This window comes from Rhinopithecus roxellana, chromosome 2 (genome assembly GCF_007565055.1).
Source record: "Rhinopithecus roxellana isolate Shanxi Qingling chromosome 2, ASM756505v1, whole genome shotgun sequence".
Lineage (NCBI taxonomy): Eukaryota > Metazoa > Chordata > Mammalia > Primates > Cercopithecidae > Rhinopithecus > Rhinopithecus roxellana.
Window position 1 is genome coordinate 130,795,405 of NC_044550.1, and position 21,098 is coordinate 130,816,502.

General features: G+C 45.5%; 1 protein-coding gene across 3 annotated transcripts in view; it reads left to right on the forward strand.

Moving 5' to 3' along the window:
* Window positions 1–21,098, forward strand: part of RGS12 (regulator of G protein signaling 12) — a 148,528-nt gene that overhangs the window by 23,880 nt on the left and 103,550 nt on the right. The window contains exon 1 of one of the 3 annotated variants that reach the window (XM_010384402.2): window positions 14,272–14,455. The exons of the other annotated variants lie outside the window; for them this stretch is intronic. The gene's annotated coding sequence lies outside the window, so the exon portion shown is untranslated. Of the gene's footprint in view, window positions 1–14,271; window positions 14,456–21,098 lie in introns of those variants that run through there. 3 annotated transcript variants of the gene reach the window in all.

Here is a 21,098-nt window from a genome sequence, read left to right on the forward strand (position 1 = left end):
CCATGGGGAGGCGACTCCCAGTCACCAGGTCGAACAGTCCTGGCTTCCTCTGGCTGGCCCTGTGGCCTCTGTGGCCATCACAGGGTGTCTGCATTGCCTCTGGGCTGCGGACTGTGTCTTGCTGGGACTCCTCGCCCCCTGCCCTGTTGGAGTCCCTGGTTCTGGTTCTGACTCTGATGGCTGGGTCTGGGCAGGACATCTGGGCAGGAGAGGTGGTGGCGAGAGGGAAGTTGTCATCTTAGAGCTCAGGGTAAGGCCCTTCCTCCCCTTCCTGCTCCTCCCTTGCTCTGTCCCTGTGGCCCCTTGAAGCCCATTTTAGGTCTGACCCCAGAATCTTCATCCCAGTGTCCCACATCCCTCTTGAGACAAGAATATTCTTGAAGTACCGGGAGCCTCCATGGGGGATATCCTGCTGTGGAAAACGCCGGCTGGACTCTGCAGTGGGCCCTGGGAGCCGCATGCTGCCTGCTCACCAAGGGGTACCTCATGGTGTGTAGTGCTGCCTCGAAGACCTGGACCCATCAGCATCCCTTTGGGGGCCCTGCCTTCCTTTAGGAGCTAAGTTTGGAGCAGGAAAGAGAGTAAATGAGTAAAGCTGGGAACCCTCTGGAAGGGACTTTGTCCAGCAGGAGGCAGTGCTGCCATGCGGGACTGTGCGGGGCTGTGCCTGTGCGGTTGGGTGCAGGGAACCCTCTGGAAGGACTTCCTCCAGCAGGAGGTGGTGCTGCTGTGTGGGGCTGTGCGGTGGGTGCTCTGTTTGGAGCCAGGGCCGTTCTGACAGGTGATGGGGGTGGGCACTTAGCTTCCTTTGTTTCAAAGAAACTACTCTGGCCTTTTACAATGTAAAGACACCTTGTTAGTGTTTGTTCACATCCTGAGACTATCCAAAGAACACCCTCTAAGGCTGCTGACTGGGTGGGCAGGGCCAGGGAGTAGGAAAGGCCGTGTTTGACGATTATTTCTACTTGATTCCCCCACCCAGGGCTAGTGTTTTCCATGATGAAATGTGGCACCTGAGAGAGCATTTAAAGGCAAGGAAGAAGCTGTGGCATATGCCTGTGACTCAGTGCTTTGCAGGCTGAGGCAGGAGGTTCGCTTGAGCCCAGGAGTTCAAGGCTGCCGTGAACTATGTTGCAGCCACTACACTCTAGCCTGGGTGACAGAGCGAGACTCTGACTCTAAAATAAAATAAAATTTAAAAAATGGAGGAAGAGATTTCTCGTTTTATCGCCTCAAAATGATCACTGATAATATTTTGATGTATGTAAGCCTATAATTGTGTTTTTTAAAAACACTTGTAATCATATGGATTTTTAGCTTCCTCTTTATTTTTGGGGACAGGGTCTGGCTCTGTTGTCCAGGCTTAATTGCAGTGGCTCGATCGTAGTTCACTGCAGCCCCTGCTCCCGAGCTCGAGTGATCCTCCCACCTCAGCCTCCTGAGTAGCTGGGACTACAGGCACTGGCTACCATGCCTGGCTAATTTTTATATTTTTTGTAAAGATGGGATTTTGCCATGTTGCCCAGGCTAGTCTTGAATTCCTGAGCTCAAGTGATCCTCCTGCCTCAGCCTCCCAGAGTGCTGGGATTACAGGCATGAGCCACACCACACCTGGCCTCAGACTCCTTTTTAGAGGAGTCATTCTGCAGCTGCACGTGCTGCTGCTGTCTTTTCCTGTCTCTTGATCTGAGCCCTGGGCTGGATTCTTAAGGAGGTGCCCTCCTGCCTGCCCTGGGCCTCCCCTCACTTCCCCATGGAGCCCGTAGGTGGTGGTGCAGGGCCACTGCCAGGGAGCCGGCCTCAGTGTGCGCTGCCTGTATTGGCCAGGGATGGGGAGGTGAAGAGCCCTGGAAAGTGGTGAAAATGTTCTTTGGCATCAGGAGATTCCTCATCTCTTTGAATACATATTTAAAACTATGTTTTCTCCACTGCTGTAGTGTAGTGAAGGTTGACACTGGTGTTTATGTGGTTCTTTGTGGATTACAGGGCACCTTCACCTGCTTTCTCCTGAAATTCAAAGTGACCTGGACAGTGGGGAGTATGATGCTATTTTAGTTGATTGACAGTGATGCTTATGGTCCTTAGGGGACCTGAGAGACAGATACCGCTGTCATCCCCATCCCAGCAGTGAATGGACTGCTCCTTGGGGCGGGCGACATGGGTGTGTAGGTGGGATTGCGATGCCAGTCTTGGGCTTCTTTGCAGTGAAGATGAGGGTCCTGGCTCTTGCCATCCACACTGGAGCAGAGCAGAAGGGGAGCCGGCATGTCCTCAGGGTTGGAAATAACGGTGCGGTTGTCACTGCTTTGCAGAGTGCATCCTTACCTTGATAGGAATCCTGAGGCCATCAGGCCAGGAGATTGAGGTTTGGCTGTCAGGTGACTTGCCTGCAGTCACAGGGCATGTAAGTGCTGGGACCAAGACAGCCCTGGCACTCCGTGTTGCTTCCCACAGAGACACTCCTGTGTGTGATTTGGAATGGCCTTCATAATGTGGCGTGATACTGTCTAAAATAAATAGTTAGTAACATGTTGTGTTTTATGGGTTCCTGCTATAATCTCTTGAAGTTTATCTATTGCTGTTTACTTTGCCAAGTGGGCCTTCCTGAGTAGTGAGGTCAGTCTGATCCCATAGCCTCCCCCGTTAGAGCAGCAGAAGCTTCCAGGGGTCATGATGTGGCCACAAGATGGGTCCGGACGTCCCTCTGGGCAGGTCTGCAGAGCTTTGAAGGTGGCCGTGACCATCCACAATAATCAGGGTCCAACCTGGACGGTGGCTTGTGCTGAGAGAAGGGGCCAGCAGGGATGCAGGAAGGGCCTGGAAATTAGAGGAAGAAGAAGAGTTGGCACAGGGAGGGAGAGAGCAGAGGAGGCCCCTGGAGGGTGCAGCGGTGTCAGGTAGCGAGCTTCACGTGACTCCGGGTTGTTAGTGGTGACGGGGACTTCAGGGCTTTACTTTGTACAAACTCAGGTGGAATCAGTCAGGATCCAGCCAGGAGATAGGAAACACAGCAGTCTTTGAACAGGAAAAATTCAGTATACAGAATTGTTAACAAGGAAAAGATGGTTAGCTGCTGAAAGACAGAAAAGACAAGGCTTAGGTCATCAGTGTGGAAAGGGGCTGAGTCTGGAAAAGTGGGTGTGGGAGGCTTAGATGCCCAGAGTAGGGGCCTTATCTGACAGGACCGTGAGTCCATCACAGCTGTGAGAGAGTGAAGCAGCTCCCGGGTGAGGATTGGTAGCTGTCCCCAGTCCCCAGGAAAAATGATGTGGGACCCTCACACGCCAGCCCATCCCACATCACCTGGGAAGCAGTGCCCGTGCCCAGTGCTGAACATCGAGCCCCTGGTCAGGATAGCCATGTGGTCTTCAAGGCCCAGTGCCAGGATCAGAAGCCGGGCATGGCAGGGTGGGCTTGGTGCTCAGAGGAAATGCCTTGATTCCTGGCACAGTGCCTTGTTTGGCTATCCAGCGTCTGTATGCACCCTTCTTCAATACCCCCCAAGGGCATCTAACCCCCAACTTCTTCTTTTGAACCCACTTTGGCTTGCCTGCACCCCAGTGCGGGGTTTTCTGTGGCTGTGGAGCAGCTCTGGCCTGGACAGACCCGTCAGCTCCTCTCTGCAGTGCGCTGCAGGCGCGTGGTGTCCAGCATGCTCTGAGGTCCAGGCCTGGGGAGGGGCCCCTGCCGATGGTGTCCTTGGCTTAGGCACTCACTCTTAGCCCTAGAAGAATCCTCAGCATTCTGTCTACACAGTTATTACTGGTTCTGTGAACGTTAAACGTTCCCTTTTAAATTACTGGCACCAGCCCTTCTTAATCTGTATGCAAAAAAAGCTGACTATTAGAAGAAATATAATGCTGCATCTAGTCACAAGTTTGTGTCTAAGGCCAACAGTTCTGTGTCCTAACTGCCACTAGATTCTCCATTGCTGTCCTTTCCCAAGGCTTTTGTCACTGCCACCTCCATCCTGCCGTCCGCAGGCTCAGCCCAGGTTTCCGCCCTCAGTGGCCACTTGCTCCTGTGGAGGCCTGGAAACCAGCGAGCCAGACTCTTTGTTGCTCAGCATTTCGACCTCTTCTTGGTGAGATGGAAAGCTTTAACCCCCTGCACACTGACCCAGGTGATGACCTTGTGCCAGCTCATCCTTGTCAGCTTCTCCCTCTGGGGAGGAGCAAGGAATGGGAGCTGAGTTACTTGTAGACTTGCTGAGGGTCTGAAATTCTTGAAGCGGATGATTTGATGTTTGGAAGTGGACTGCTTTCCCTTTTGTGTAGTTTGCTCCTTGTCTCTGCCTAATGTCTGTAGCCAGCACAAACTGGTTCTCATGGAGATAAACACTCAGGCCTGTGACTATAAAAGGGGTTGACGTGAAAGAGAACCCAGGATCTCGAAATGCTTCTGTCATCAAAAATGATGGCCTTGTGTTTCATTTAAGGCAAGTGTGTTTAATTCTGTGTCTTTGCAAACTGACTCAAAGTTATATTAATTTAATTATAGTAATTAAAATACCTGGTTAAGTAGCAGCACCCACGTTCTTAAAATTTCCATACAATGGATTTTGGAAATTTTAAAAATGAAAATATGTTATTTATGATATGTAAAGGATTGATTGGTGTAATTTTGAAATGAATGAATAAATACTTTTACATTCCTCAGTTTAATTTCTGGTATGAGAAACGTCAGTAGCTGAAACCCACAAAGATAAAGGCTCGCTGAGGTGCTCAGTAGTTTGTAGGTCCTCCCGGGAGTCCTGAGACCACAGCACTTGAGGACTGCTGCCCGCATAAGGGTGGATTTGTAGTGCCTTCCTTCCTTCTCAGCTGTTTCTTACTGAGATAAGACCATTAACAGGAGAATGGAGAAATACCTCATGGGTGTACTGGAATACCAAAGAGCTACATCTGAGCGTGATGGTGGTACCTGCATCACCTGAAGTACATCTGAAAACAGCGCTCATAAAAAAGGCAAAGTACAGAAGCCTTAAGCCCGTGAGCAGTGCAGTCTGCTGTCCAGGGTGGTGCCTGCCCCTAGGTGGGAGGACAAGCCAGGGGCGAGCGGGAGGGCGAGGAAGTGCGAGGCCAGGGGGGCCTCTCCTGGAGGGGTGCCGCGGCGCCTTGCTCGTGCTGGTGCAGTTTTATGTCTCGCGGTGCAGTGTGTTGGTGGGTGGGTGCTCATCATCTCATTCTCCACCATGTATTCATAATAACATACCCAAGCACTGTAAGAGTCGGAGCCTTAGATGCTGCTGCTGCCTCTGTCCCGCTCCACATGGAGAGCTGCAGTTCAGAGTCCGCTTCCTTTCGTGTACTTACTCTGTCTGCACAACCTCTTGGATATTCTTCTCCTTTTCCTTCCCTTTATTGAAAATACATGTGACATACTGCTGTGAGTTACTTTTTTCTAAAACACGTTTCTCATGTACTTAGTTGTATATCAATTTTAAAAACTCTTCTTCATTGTAGTGGCCACATGGTATTCCATCGTATGCCTGTGCCATTTTTTATTGAATCAGTTCCCAGTTGATGGCAACCTTAGACTGTTTCTAGATTTCATTATAAACTGGATTGCAGTAAAAATTCTTAGGGTTCTATCTTTGTATATATGTGAGTTTTCTTTTGGGTAGGTTCCTAGATGTGGAATTGCTATTTTTAAAAGTGTATGTGCATTTTAAAGTTTGCCAAATTGCCCACCAAAGAGGTCTTCCAGTTTATATTTTTGTCAGTAGTGTGTGTGTGTGTGTGTGTGTATGCCCCCTTTTTTATTGAAGGAGAATTTGTGTTATTTTGATGTACAGAAAACTCAACAGTGTTCATTTCAGCCAGTTTAGTGACAGGTTTTGTGGCCTTTGCCCTTTCCAGCTTGGCAACGTGAGCCACAGATTTTGGTCCCAGAGCGTAGCCTTCCCAGTGATGGCAGATCTTGTCATATCTGTTGTCGTGGGTCTTGATAGCTTCTGCCAGCTTAGAGCTCCCTTGTCTTCCAAGTTAACCTGTGTGAAGGTGACAGTGGAGCAGACTCGTCGGTCCTGCAGGCTTGACGCCCTCGTCAGGACTTCTCCTTGACAGTGCGGTAGGGAACCCACATCTCAGGACACAGGCAGGCAGGAAGACAACCAGCTCAGTGGGAGCCACGTCACGTGCAGTTACCACTAGCTGAGCCTTCTTGTTTTCCACGAATGTTGTGACAGCATCAACTCCTGTTGGAAGGACACATGGTCCGTCTCTTACTGGGGATGTCCCCTGGGCCAGTGCTGTCTTTCAGCACAGGCCAGCAGTCTCGGCTTCTTCTCTTGCTTGTCTCTGGTTAGTGCTGGGGGTCAGCATATGTGGTTGGCTAGCTGCCTGTGGTCTGAGCCCTGGGTGAACCAGTCAATCACAGGAGGTGCTTTCAGCCACTCAAGGAGGATGGCCCTTTGCCGCTGCAGCCTGATACAGCAGGCCCTTTGACAAAGTGGGCGAGGTCCCTGTAATGGCTGGACATCCTGTCCAGTGCAGAAATTCTTAGGCCTTTCCTCAGACGTCCATCTTCTTGGCCTCCTGCTGCTGCATGGTGGCAGGGGCCAGGGCCACCTCCTTCCGTTTGGCCTTCTTCCCTTTCAGCATCTTAGGTAGCTGGAGAAGAGGCCCTTTTCCTCCTACCCGTGTAGCTCTAGAGTTTTATCAGTCTTTTATTTATTTGCCAATCTGAGAGGAAAGAAATGGTATTATTTAATTTCTTAAATTGAGCAATTTTGTATGTTAATTGACCATAAATATTTCTTTTATTGTCTACTCCTGATTCATGTACCTTGGCCATTTTTCTACCTGATTGTAGGCCTTTTTCTTATTGATTAGTAAGAGCTCTTTGTATATAAAAGAAATTAGTGCCTTGGTCAAAATATTTTAAACTAGTTATAAAAAATCTGCCAAAGGGGAAAAATTGAAAATGAATGAATTTTTGGTAGCTGCAGTTCAGATAGAGAGTGGGAAGTTTCTTGAGAGGAGTTTTCTGAAAGGTGGTTTACGCATGCTTGGAGGGTAAAGGATAGGATTCGTTGGTTCAGAAATGCAGCTTAAGTTTCATTTTGATTTATTTGATATGAACCTTGTCATAAAATAAATGAGTAAATTTGATTATTTTTATAATTTTTTATATAGATTAAAAGCTCCGTAATAGGGATGTGCTATGGTCTGAATGTTTGTCCTCTCTGAAACTCATGATGAAACGTCATCCCCAATGTGACAGTATTAAGAAGTGAGGCCTTTAAGAGGTGATTGGGTCATGAGGACTCTGCCCTCATGAATGGCAGAATCCATAATCCATTCATCCTTGATAGGTTGTCACAGGAGTGGATTAGTTATCAAGAGGGTGGGTCTGAATAATGAGCAGTGAGATTGAATCAGTAACAAAACATCTCCTAACAGAGAAAAGCCCAGGGCCAAGTAGATTCACAGCCGAATTCTACCAAACCTACAAAGAACTAGTACTAACCCTCCTGAAACGGTTCCAGAAAATGGAGGGTGAGGGAGTTCTTCCTGACTCATTCTATGAGGCCAGTATCACCCCAGTACCCAAACCAGACAAGGACACAACACCAAAAGTACAGACCAATATTTCTGTTGAACATAGATGTACAAATTTCAACAAAATACTAGCAAACTGACTCCAGCAGCACACCAAAAAGATAATATGCTATGATGTGTTATGTGCCAGGGATGCAAGGATGGTTCAACATATGCAAATCAGTAAATGTGATACATCCCATTTAGGGATGTATAAACAGAATTAGGAACAAAACCATATGACCATCTTAGAAAAAGCAGTTGGTAAAATTCAGCATGATAAAAACCCTCAACAAACAAGGCGTAGAAGCTCAAAATGATAAAGGCCGTCTATGACAAACCCACAGCCAACATCATACTGAAAGGGGAAAAGTTTGAAAGCATTCCCTCTGAGAACTGGAACAAGACAAGGATGCCCACTCTCATCACTCCTATTCAACATAGTACTGGAAGTCCTAGCCAGAGCAGTCAGGCAAGAGGAATAAATAAAAGGCATACCAGTTAGAAAAGAGGAAGTCAAGTTATCCTGGTTTGCTGATGACATAATCTTTTTTTTTTGAGACAAAGTCTCGCTCTGTCACCCAGACTGGAGTGCAGTGCTGCTATTCGAGGTCACTGTAACCTCAAACTCCTGGACTCAAGGGTTCCTCCTGCCTCAGCCCCCCAAGTAGCTAGGACTACAGGTGCATACTACCATGCCTGACTAATTTTTAAATTTTTTTGTAGAGGTGGAGTGTTACAGTGTAGCCTAGGCTGGTCTCAAACCTCTGGTTCAAGCAATCTGCCTGCCTTGGCTATCCAAAGTGCTGGGAGGTATGAGCCACCGCCCCTGGCTAGATGTGACCTTATATCTAGAAAAACCTAAAGACTTGACTGAAAAACTCTTAGATTGGATAAATAAATTCAGCAGAGTTGCAGGATACAAAATCAATGTACAAAAATCAGTAGTGTTTCTTTACACCAATAATGATCTAGCTGAGAAAGAAATCAAGGAAGCAGTCCCATTTACAATAACTACAAAAATAAAATACCTAGGTATCAACTGAACCAAGGAAGTGAAAGATTTCCACAAGGAAAGCTACAAAATACTGATGAGATAAATTGTAGATGACACAAACCAATGGAAAAACATCCATGTTCATGGACTGGAATAATTAATATCATTAAAGTGACCACACTGTCTGAAGCAATCTACAAATTCAATGTAATCCCTACCAAAATACCAACGTAATTTTTCACAGAAGTAGAAAATGCAGTCCTAAAATTTATATGGAACCAAAAAAGAGCCTGAATAGCCAGAGCAATTCTAAGCAAACAGAACAAAGCTGGAGATATTGCATTACCTGACTTCAAATTATACAAGGCTGTAGTAACCAAAACAGCATGTTACTGGTATAAAGCTAGACAACAAAATAGAGAACCCAGAAATAAAGCCACATATTTACAGCTAAGTGATCTTTGACAAGGTTAACGAGAACAGACAATGGGGAAAAGACATCCTTTTCAATAAATGGTACTGGGAAAATTGGATTGCCCTGTGTAGAAGAATGAAACTGGACTCGTATCTCTCACCATACACAAAATCAACTCAAGCTGGATTAAAGACTTAAACCTGAAACTATAAAAATACTAGAAGAAAACCTAGGGAAACTCTTTTGGAGATTGGTCTCGGCAAATAATTTATTGTTGAATTCTCAGAAGTACAGGCAACAGAAACAAAATTGGACAAGTGGGAGTTAAAGAACTTCTGCACAGCAAAAGAAATAATCAACAGAGTGAACAGATAGCCTGCAGGATGGAAGAAAATATTTCCAAAATATGCACCTGACAAGGTTCTAATATCCAGAATATATGAGCACTTATACAACTCACAGCAACAAAATAACGCCATTAAAAAGTGGGCAAAGGATATGAATAGACATTTTTCAAAAGAAGATATACAGATATTCAACAGGCATATGAGAAAATGCCCAGTATCAGTTATCATCAGAGAAGTGCAAATTAAAACCACAGTGAGATATCATCTTACCTCACTCAGAACGACTGTTAATAAAAAGTCAAACAATAGCAGACGTTGTCAAGGGAACTCTTATACACTGTTGGTGGGAATGTAAATTAGTACAGCCTCTGTGGAAAACAGTATGTAGATTTTTCAAAGTCCTAAAAATAGAGCTACCATTTGAACCAGCAATCCTACTACTGGATATCCAGCTACCCATAGGAAAAGAAATCATTATATCAAAAAGATACCTGTACTCTTGTGTTTATTGCAGCACTATCCATAGTAGCAAAGATATGGAATCAACCTAAGTGTCTGTCGGTGGGTGAGTGGATAAAGGAAACGTGGCATCTATACCCAATGGAATACTCTGCAGCGTGGCATCTATACCCAATGGAATACTCTGCAGCGTGGCATCTATACCCAATGGAATACTCTTCAGCGTGGCATCTATACCCAATGGAATACTCTGCAGCGTGGCATCTATACCCAATGGAATACTCTTCAGCCATCAAAAGAATGGAATCTTGTGTTTTGCAGCCACATGGACGGAATTGGAGGCTACTATCCTGAGTGAAACAAGTCAGATACAGAAAGACAAATCCCACACATTCACACTTATAAGTGTGAGGTAAATAATATATACACGTGGATGTAGAGAGTGGAATGGTAGAGAATGGAGACTTGGAAAGGTGAGGGGGTGGGAGGAGTGTGGGTGATGAGAAATTTCTGAATGGGTGCAATGTATGTCATTTGGGTGATGGATACCCTCAAAGCCCAGACTTCAGCACTGTGCAGTCTGTGCATGTATAATGACAAAATTGTACTTGTACTCCATGCATTTAAACAAATACATTTGAATCATATCTAAGAAAAATAGACAGTGGGTTTGTTAAGAGCCAGTTTAGCTCCCTCAACATGTGATGCCCTGTGCTACCTCAGGACTCTGTACAGAGTCCCCACCAGCAAGCAGGCCCTCACCAGATGCAGTCCCTTGACCTCCAGGATGGTAATGAATACATTTCTTTTTTTAAAAAAATAAATTACCTAGTCTCAGGTATTCAGTTATAGCAACAGAAAATGGACTGTGACAATATATATACACACAGTAGGGACAGAGAGATACAGGTCTAGACATAGTAGTTTTGCAGTTAGGTGGTAATGCAGATGGTAGTGAGATTTCTCTTACTCTAGGATCTTACGCAAAGTCAGCAGGAGCTGTACTGGGAGTGTTTGTTTATAGTTTTCTCCTGTAAACTTAGAAAACTTTTGACCTGGCTGCCCCGGTTCTTCAAACTACATGTGACTGTGTCCTAAAGAAAGCAAGGTCATGGAGTGTGTGGTCAGCTCTGTGAGCAGAGTGGCCGTCTGAGATCTGTTACGTGGCCTGACTTTTCCTCCCCCTTGTCTACTAACCATGTCCAGTCTGGATGGGAGGTCACGGGGTCACCATTAACCCCAAAGGGAAGTTGTCAGGACAGGAGGCTCAGCTGTTGGATTCCAGGTTGAAGAGCTGAGGGTTCAGATGAAAGGCAGAAAGACCAAGCTGCACACCGCAAACATCAGTGCGTCCTTCCCCACCCTCCCTGTGAGAAACACCTGAGCTGTGGGGCGAGAAGAGGAGAATTGGAGAGCACCAGGGCGTCAGGTGGCTGGGAGGAGCCTTCACATTCCACTTTGAGTTCCATGGTGACCCCGATGGAAGCTGCCCTCATGTTTGGGACCCAGGAGTGCAAGACGTGTGTTTAGAACTTGGAGGGGGACTGCCCCATAGAAGGTGGGAGCAGGATCAGGGCAAGGGATGACTCTGAGTGGCACAAGAAGTTCCTCTGGGCTCCCAGGGGGTCACAGAGCTTGAGAGAGTGTGTTGCACACGACTGTGAATGTGCTCATGGGCCTGTACCCAGGCCAGCCATGGGGCTAGGGGCCTGCTGTGGCGGGTGCAGTGTGGACAGTCTTAGGCTGCTCACCTGCCATTATAAAGTTCCACTGACTGGCCAGCTGGAACACAGACATTGATTCTCTCATAGTCCAGGAAGGTGAAGTCTGAGATGAAGAGGTCAGCAGCATGTCTGAGGTCAGTTGTCAAGGGTTCATTTATTTTGAGGCCCATCTTCTTGGCTGGCCAGTGGCCATCTTCTCCCTGTGTCTTCACATCGTCTTCCCTCTGTGCATCTCTCTGTCTTAATCTCTTTTTCTTATAAGGACACCAGTCGTAATAGACTAAAGTCTACTTTACACCTCATTTTACCTTAATTATCCCTGTAAAGGCCCTGTCTCCAAATACAGTCACATTCCACGGTATTGGGGGTCAGGATCTCAACACAACTGGATTGTGGGAACACATTTCAGCCTATAACAGTATCTCCTTGGGATTGGTTGAGGCCATGTCTGTCCCTGAAGGAGCCAGTGCCAAAGTCATGAATAAGAGCTCAACATGTGTCCAGTGACAGACACATAAGTGGCAGCGGGAGAATGAGGTGAGCACAGGACCAAACCAAGTGACACCTGAGAGACTGGGGGCCTCACCCTGTGTTGTTGAAGCAACAGTTACACAAACGTCCCCTCATCCACTGAAACCGCAGGGTGGGGACCAGTGTGGCGCACCCGAGAGGGCTTGAATGTGATGCGACTGAAGCACGAAAGAGCAGAATTGACAGAAAAGTTAATTTGACTGTTTACTTAGAAATGACTGAATTAAATCTGCATCACGTGTAATTTTGGCTTAGAGTTAGAAAATCAGATTGAGTTATATAAAATAAAAGTATATTTTAAAGTGAAATTTCTTACAAACCCGAGTCCATGAAAGCAAAATTTCAGTCTCTTACGTTTAACTGAGGAAGGAGTAAGAGAAGGAATTCTTTTGCCTTTTTAAAACAAATTTTTCCTTTAAGAAAACACAATGATAAAACTGTTAGATTAAACTTTTGGGAGTCACTGATCTTATTACATATCAAGCTTCCTAATAATTTCTAGGACACATGTAATTGTGAGGCTTTATAGAAGCAGAGAGAAGTTGTCTGCCAATTACACTGCCTGGTTCTTTCCTCCTGTGTGAGGACGTGCTCTGTCCCACATTTCACATGGGAGGTCTCTAAGCAAATGCACCTGCTCACATCACTTACATGGGGGAAGCTGTTGACCATGAAGTATGTCCATTTTGTACTGTGAGAGCTGCATAGTTTATGTGACATTTTTCAGGGATCCATACTCCGTAACACCTAGGATTCCAAGTTTATTTACTATGAGCAATCCTAGACACACCAGGTACATCCTGCTGAAAACATTCCACAGATAAAGATTCTCCTGCTAGCAAATATCCTTGGGTTTGCCAGGAGGTCTTTCATTAGCAAGTTTACAAGGAGATTTGATTAGGTCACCTTTCTTTTCTGGGGTAACCCCAGTGAAAGTGAGATAATGGACTGCAGGCTCCTCCTCCTTGCCGTCTCCTTTCAATCAGGGAGAGAAGATACCTGTACTAGAAAGGCATGAAGAATTGTGCTCCAGGATCTTTATTGCAGCCTGGTTTGCAACAATAGCACTAGAACAGTGCCTGGCAGTTAGAAGGCACTTAATTTTTTTTGATTGAATGAAATTGTCTGTTGACAATGGAGTAAAAAAAATGTAGTATTTCCATACTATGGGATTCATACACTTATTTAAAAGTAATATGAGTTTCTATGCTGTAACAGCACAAAATAAAATAATAGTGGTTTAGATATAAGAAGTGTAGTTTGCGTAAATCCTCCAGAGCTGGTGTGGAGGCTCCACCTTCATCAGGAACCCAGGGTGCCTTCTGTTGTGTCGTTGCTGCTCTTCACATGTAGCTTTTGCCCTGAACTTTGAGATAGCTCCTTTAGCTTCACTTCCCCATTTCCGTCAGCAGTGAGAAAGAGGGAGGTGGAGGCACAGGCTGGACGTTACAGACATCTCATTGGACAGACTTAGTCATGTGGCTTTGCCTAGTGCAAAGGAGGCTGGGAAATGTAGTCCTTAGCTGGACAGCCGTGTGTCTAGCTAAGATTTCTATTCCTGTGAAAGAAGGAGAGACTGGTTATTTGCAGGAATGGCAAGCAGCCTCTGTCATGCAAAGCGGATCAATACATTACTGATAGGGAAGCTCCCGAGGGCATATTGAGTGGAAAAAGCAAGTCACAAAAACACATATATTTAATATCCTATTTTTGTGTAAAAAATTCCAACACCCCTCAAAGAAACCTATACATTTTAAAGTGCACATATGTTTATATGTAAATATATGGAAAAAATACAGAGGAAACACTCCAAATGGGTAATAGTAGTTATCTCAGAGGTAGTAAATGAAAACTGGGAAGAATCCAGGGAATTTTTATCTTGTGTTGTTTCAACTTCTTATGATGGAAATATGAACATATTTACTAAAAAAAAAACTTCGTTTGAAGGAAAAGTACAAATTATTTAAAAAATTATTTTAATAAGAACAAAGTCAATGAGAGATGGCCTTGGAAACAAATTGTACTTACATGGTGTAACCAATGACAGGCTCCATGGATTGCAAGCCAGGAGAGTTTCAGTTTCAGCACATAGATTTTACGCTGTTTTTCCAGTACAATGAGAGGAAGTTTCAAAATAGATTGTAAAAAAAAAAAAAAAAAAAAAAAGCCTGGATGGTACTTCTAAAAGGGTCACAGCTAAGGCCCCATGATGCAAGTATCTCTGGGAAGGGTGGTGTTGGCCATCACGCTGTGTAAACAGGGATCCCAGGGGCCAGCATCGCACTGCTCTCCGTCCCCAGCGGAAAGAGGGGAGGCAGACACTGGCCAGCGGCACTCTGAGTCCACCCGGTCCTGAGAAGGAACGGCGGCTCCAGGGAGAGGAGCCTCACGGGCTGCGGCAGAGCTGGGGGCCTAGGGCTTTGTGCAGCCCACGCCAGGTGACCTTTCCTAGTCCCGGCAGCGTTTGCCCATGGAGTTCGTCCTGACCACGGTCCCCAAGTGTGCTCTCTGGGGAATGGTGTCGCAGTGAGGACAGCTTCAGGCCTGTGGAGGGGCTGGGAAGCAGTGGGAAGAAGCCCCCGCCATCCTGGAATAGGGCAGGGGCCCCCTGAGAAGCTGGGATCAGTAGGACAGATGGCTCGGGGGCCATGGAGGTAGAGGATCCGTGAGCAAAGGGACAGATACCAGTGTGGCCCCCTCACTGTTGGCTTATGCTCTGTGGGGTTTCTAGGAAAGTAAGACTGTTCAGAGCAAGGTGGCCGCCATGTCCCGGCAGAACCAGAAGTGTCTGAAGAGTTGGAATCGGTGGCGGTGTATCGATTAGTTTTGCTGCTGCTTCAGTTTTATAGAAATGGCTTAATAACACAGTTGTCTGCAACTTGTTTTTAATCACTTCATGTTATTTCAATGGTTTATCCATGATATTATTGGTAGTCGCAGTCTGTTCATTTTAACTCTGTATAATCCATTGCGTGAATCTACTGCTACACATGCAGAACCACTAAAAAATTACTAATAATGCACTAGTGAACGTTCTCGTACCTGTCTCCAGGTATGCTTGCCAGACTTTTAAATTTTTTGCCAATCTGGGAGTTGTAAAGTGGTATCTCATCTGGCTTTGATTTGCATTCCTTTGGTTATAAGGCTCTGCGTTTCCTCTCTGTTGAGGCACCTACTCACACCTTTTCGTCCCTCTTTCCTCTCGGGCTGTCTTTTCCTCATGGACTGCGGGAATGATAGATGCCAGCTGCTAGTCCCTGGCTGATTGTGCGTGTCGCACGTGTCCCTGCCCTGGGCATGACTCCTGTTTTCACTCTGTAGCCAGATGTATAATCTTTTCTCCTATAGTTTACCCTTTGTGTCTTATATATATATTTTTGAGATGGAGTCTCACTTTGTCGCCCAGGCTGGAGTGCAGTGGTGTGATCTCATCTCACTGCAACCTCCACCTCCCCGGGTTCAAGCGATTCTCCTGCCTCAGCCTCCCAAGTAGCTGGGATTACAGACAGACCACCACACCTGGCTAATTTTTATATTTTTAGTAGAGACAGGGTTTCACCATGTTGGCCAGGCTGGTCTCAAACTCCTGACCTCAAGTGATCCACCCGTCTTGGCCTCCCAAAGTGCTGGGATTACAGGCATGAGCCACTGCACCTGGTCTGTGTCTTATTTAATACATTTATTACTACCTGAGGTCAAAAACGATTTTCTCCCTTTTTTCCCTTAAAGTTCCTTGGAGTTAATGTTTATGAAAAGAATCAGGTAAAACAAAAGTTAGTTTTTTTTCTCTGTGGGTAACCAGTGGTTCTAGCACTAATCTCATCCTTCCACGTGGATCAGTAATGCCCCCTCTGTCATGGATCATGTGTTCAAGTATGTGTGGGTCTGTTTCTCAGTTCTCTATTCCTTCCTAGTCAGTATCCCCAACTATACTTTCAAAAATTACTGTAGCTTTATAATAAGTCTTTAGGTCTTACAGGGCAGGTTTTCTTGTCTGTGCTTGGGCCTTGCTCTTTTATGTAGATTCTACAACCAGTTTACAAATTCCCCAAAATGCTATTGACATTTTGTGTTTTAATCTGTAGAAGAGCTTGAAGGAATTCGTATCTTTAGGGTATCAAGCCTTCCTATCCATGCAAATAGTATGTTTCTTCTCTCTCATTTTGGTTTATTTCAGTAAAACTTTGTAATTTCCTTCATAAACATCTTTAATTAGATTTATTCTCTAGCTAGATTATTTCTTGGTACCTTATGATTTTATTTGCCGTTATAAATGGTACCTTTTAAAAATTGTAAAGGCTTCAACCTGAGGAAGCTGATTGGAAAAGGAATAAAAATAGAATAAATTATACATGTTAGCTCGTGTGATATATCAGAGTGTAATTGACTAGTTGCTTTTTATATCTAGCTACCCTATTAAGTTTAAGAAAGTTCCCTTCATTCCTATTTGTTAATACTTGTTTTCATGCATGGGTGTTAAATTTTAGCTGTTTTCTTTGTTATTTTGCATTCATTGAGATCATGTTTCTGCCTTTTGATGCTAACATGGAAAATTACAATGATTGATTTTCAGATGATAGACCATACTTGCATTCCTGAGATAAACCTAACTTATGATCGTCTTTTTATACACTGATGTATTTGGTTTACTACTATTTTTGTATAATTTTAAAATCTGTGTTTGAGTGAGACTATCTCATACTTTCCCTTCTCGCTATCTTTGTTGAGTTTTGGTATCAAGATTACTGTAGTCTCACAAAACATAAAAAATTAATGGTAGAACTTTTCTGTCCCTCTTCCTTCTCTTCTCCCTCCCTTTCTTCTCCTTTTCCTTGCATATTGAATCTTTTATTTTTTCCTCCCTCCAGAGGATTTCAATGATTTTTTATTTAAAAAATTTAAAATTAGGGATAAAGCCTGTTTTGTCTATTATTAATCTAGTGAAACCAGCTTTTTCTGAGTCAACACTTCGCCTTTTTATTTAAGCTTCTCCATTTCTGTTTTCGAATTATTACTGTAAGTGGCAGATTGTTCTGACAACTCAAGAAGAAGATCAGGCTGAATTGGCAGATGTGGGTCACTGATGTGTTGGGTGACTGGCACATTGAGTCTTGGCTCTGGGATATTACTGCATTCTTCCTGTAAATCCACTTTTCCTAGGTTCTCCCTCCCTGCTTTCTTGCCTTATTTTTTGTCTTGTTTTGATTTCAAGCCTGTTTGGCTTATTTCCTTAGTCCACACCCACCTCCTTTACTGGTGAAGCAATTATGTGCTTTGTTTCTGTCTTTAAAGTTCTAGTCTTCGCCAATTGCTTGGGACATCATAGGCCCTAAGATATTTTGGAATAATTTAAATTAATATCTCTACCTAAATGTCTTTTCATGTATAATATTCATCTTTTTCTTTCTTGAGTAGGACACCCAGTCTTTGTGCACATTTTTCTCCTTCCTTTCACAAAAGGTGCTTTGCTATGACCTGGAAACCTTTCTTTGGTTCCTTACACGTTGCTCCGTAATCATTGCTGTAAGTTTGTCTAGTTTTATGTTTGAAATGGAATTTTGTTGATTCTAAAATAGTTTTGCTTTTGGGCTTAGAATTCTTTCTGCCGCATAGAGTTTTGTTGTAACAGATTTAACCAGGTGTGCTGGTTACTTAACTTACCACCCTCAGCCCTAAGCCCACCCTCTATGATACCGATAGGGTCTCAGCACCACCTTTCTGCTCACAGCTGCATCCTTGTCAGGCTCTGTCCCCAGGGGTGCTTCCTGGAGCTGGCAAGGCAGGAGTGTCACCATAGCAACGTTTCACCCCCACAGGGGCAGTTCCTTCCCCTCTCAGTTTGCAGTTTGCCCAGCTCACTGAGCCAACCTCCGGGCCCCTCAGAAACAATGGATGGGCTGGGCGCCATGGCTCACACCTGTAATCCGAGCACTTTGGGAGGCCAGGAATTGCCCTCCCCTGTGATCGTACCCCTGTGCTCCGGCCTGGGAGATAGGGTGAGACTCCCAACTCCAAAAATCCCAAAAAACTGGGCTGGGCATGGTGGCTCATGCCTGTAATCCCAGCGCTTTGGGAGGCCAAGGTGGGCGGATCATTTGAGGTCAGGAGTTCAAGACCAGCCTGGCCAACATAGTGAAACCCTATCTCTACAAAAAATACAAAAAAAAAAAAAATAGCTGGGCGTGGTGGTGTGTGCCTGTAGTTCCAGCTACTTGGGAGGCTGAGGCAGGAGAATTGCTTGAATCTGGGAGGTGGGAGGTTGCAGTGAGCCCAGATTGCACCACTGGAGTCCAGCCTGGGTGACAGAGTGAAACTCTTGTCTCAACAAACAAACAAAACCTGAGGGCTCGAGCCCAATGCCCCTCCGTGGTCTGGGCCCCAGCTCCACTGGCTCTTTTCCTCTGAGCTGCCGAGTTGGAGTAATTCCCTCTGCTTCCCCGCGTTTCCCCAGCCCTGGGGTGGCAGCTGCTTCCCAAGGTTGCTACTCCATGGCATCTCAGAGTCCCTCTGCCTTTCCATCCCTCAATACCAAGCTACCCCTTCTCTACACGGGACTCTCTGCTAGAACCACGGGTGGTTTCTGTCTACTGAGTGAACCCTGAAGAATATAGCAGGAGATGTGAAGGTGTGAGCTAGAAATCTGACTCCTCGTAAATCTCTATATTGCCTCTTTTTGGAAATACCTTCGGATTATCTGGTCTCTCTTTTAAGCTATATACTCTCTTGCCTACAGTCTATTTGTTCAGTAAGTATTCACTGAGTACTTAGTATGCACCAAGCACTGTGGGAGGGGTGAGGCTGTAGTCGTGACCAGGACACGGTCCTTGCCCCATTGGGGCTTATGGACTAGTGTTCATTTAGACTGAATTGGTTAGGAATTTTTAGTTCTAGCAGTGTGGGTAAAGAAAGAAAAAAATACATAAATTGCATTACATCAAAATGTAAAAACTGGCCGGGCGCGGTGGCTCAAGCCTATAATCCCAGCACTTTGGGAGGCCGAGACGGGCGGATCATGAGGTCAGGGGATCGAGACCATCCTGGCTAACACGGTGAAACCCCGTCTCTACTAAAAAATAAATTAAAAAAAAAAAAAAAAAAAAAAAAAAACTAGTCAGGTGAGGTGGCGGGCACCTGTAATCCTGGCTACTCGGGAGGCTGAGGCAGGAGAATGGCGTGAACCTGGGAGGCGGAGCTTGCAGTGAGCTGAGATCCGGCCACTGCACTCCAGCCTGGGCGACAGAGCGAGACTCCATCTCAAAAAAAAAAAAAAAAAAAAAGTGAAAACTCTATGCATTAAAAAACACAACCCACAGAATGGGAGAAAACATTTGTAAGCCATGTGTCTGATATGGAGCTAATATGCAGAGTATATGGAGAACTCCTATAACTCAGCAACAAGAACAAATAACCCAGTTAAAAAATGGGCAAAAGTCCAGTGTGAATTCTGTGAAGTAGAAAAGAAAATAAAGAGAAATTAAAATTAAAACAGGCAAAGGTCCAGTGTGAAACTGTGAAGTAGAAAAAAAATGAAGAAAAAGAAAAATTAAAAGATGAGCAAAGGACTTCAATAGACGTTTCTCTAAAGAAGATACACAAATAGTTAATGAGCATGTGAAAAGATGCCCAACATCATCAATTATTAGGCCAGTGCCAACTAAACACACAGTGAGGTAGCACCTCACACTCCTTGGGATGGCTACTATAAAACAACTGCCACCACCATCACAAGAGAGAACATGACCTGTATTGGGTAGGATGTGGAGGAGCCCTGGCACACTGCTGGAAATGCCAAGTGCTGCAGCCACCGTGGGAAACAGTGTGGTGGCTCCTCAAAGAACGAACAGTACAATGACCACATGGCCCACAATCCTGCTTCTACATATATACCCAAAGAATTGAAATCAAGGTCTTGAGGAGATGCTCTTTATACACACGTTCATAGCAGCATTATTTGCAATCGCTGAAAGGCGGAAGCCACCCAGATGTCCATCATCAGGTGATGGATAAACACAGTGTGGTCCATCCATACCGCGGAATATTATTCAGCCTTGAAGAGGAAGGACATTCTGACACAGACTGCAACACGGACAGCCCTTGAGGACATCAGCGAGATTAGCCAGTCACAGAAGGACAAATACTATCCGATTCCACTTATATGGGATTCCTAGAGCAGTCAAAATTATAAAGACAGAAAGCGAGAGAGGGGGTTTGGGGGAGGGGAATGGAGAGTGTGTGTTAAATGGGGGGCAGAGCTCCGTTCTGGGAAGATGAAAAGTTCTGGAGGACGGTGGTGATGCTTGCATCACAGCACGAACACACCTAATGCTACTGAGCCAGCTAATGTGGTCAATTTTATGTTATCTGGATTTTAAAATCAAATTGAATAACTATTTTGAAAGTGCGGTAGCACAGCCGGAGCTGGGTATCGTCCCAGGTCAGCCACCAGCTATGTGACCTTGAGCGGGTTTGCTTCCCTGACTCCCCAGTTCTCATCCGTGGATTGAGGCATTGGAACCGTTCTTGTGCCAAAATTCTTCTTCGCTCTGAACTGATGGTTGCATGGGTGATTTTTTGTTGTTTTTTCCTTTTTCTTTCTTTTGAGACAGAGTTTTGCTCTATTGCCCAGGCTGGAGCGCAGTGGTGCGATCTCAGCTCACTGCAACCTCTGCCTCCCGGGTTCAAGCAATTCTCCTGCCTCAGCCTCCCGAGTAGCTGGGATGACAGGTGTGCGCCACCATGCCTGGCTAATTTTGTATTTTTAGTAGAGACGGAGTTTCTCCATGTTGGTCAGGCTGGTCTTGAACTCCTGACCTCAGGTGGTCCACCCGCCTTGGCCTCCCAAAGTGCTGGGATTACAGGCGTGAGCCACTGTGCCCAGCAATTCACTGCTGGCACCAAGAGGGGCTGCGAAATTTGGTACCTGAGCAGGGGGTGAGGTTCTACTGTCCCCCTCCCCTCACTTCTAGCGGTTTTATTTTGGAGGGAACCTGACGCTTTTCTGGGCCTGTGATAGTAATGCCGGTTGACCGGCCGTCCCTTGGGACCCTGTAGCCAGGTAGGTTGATTGGCCTGAGGTCCTTG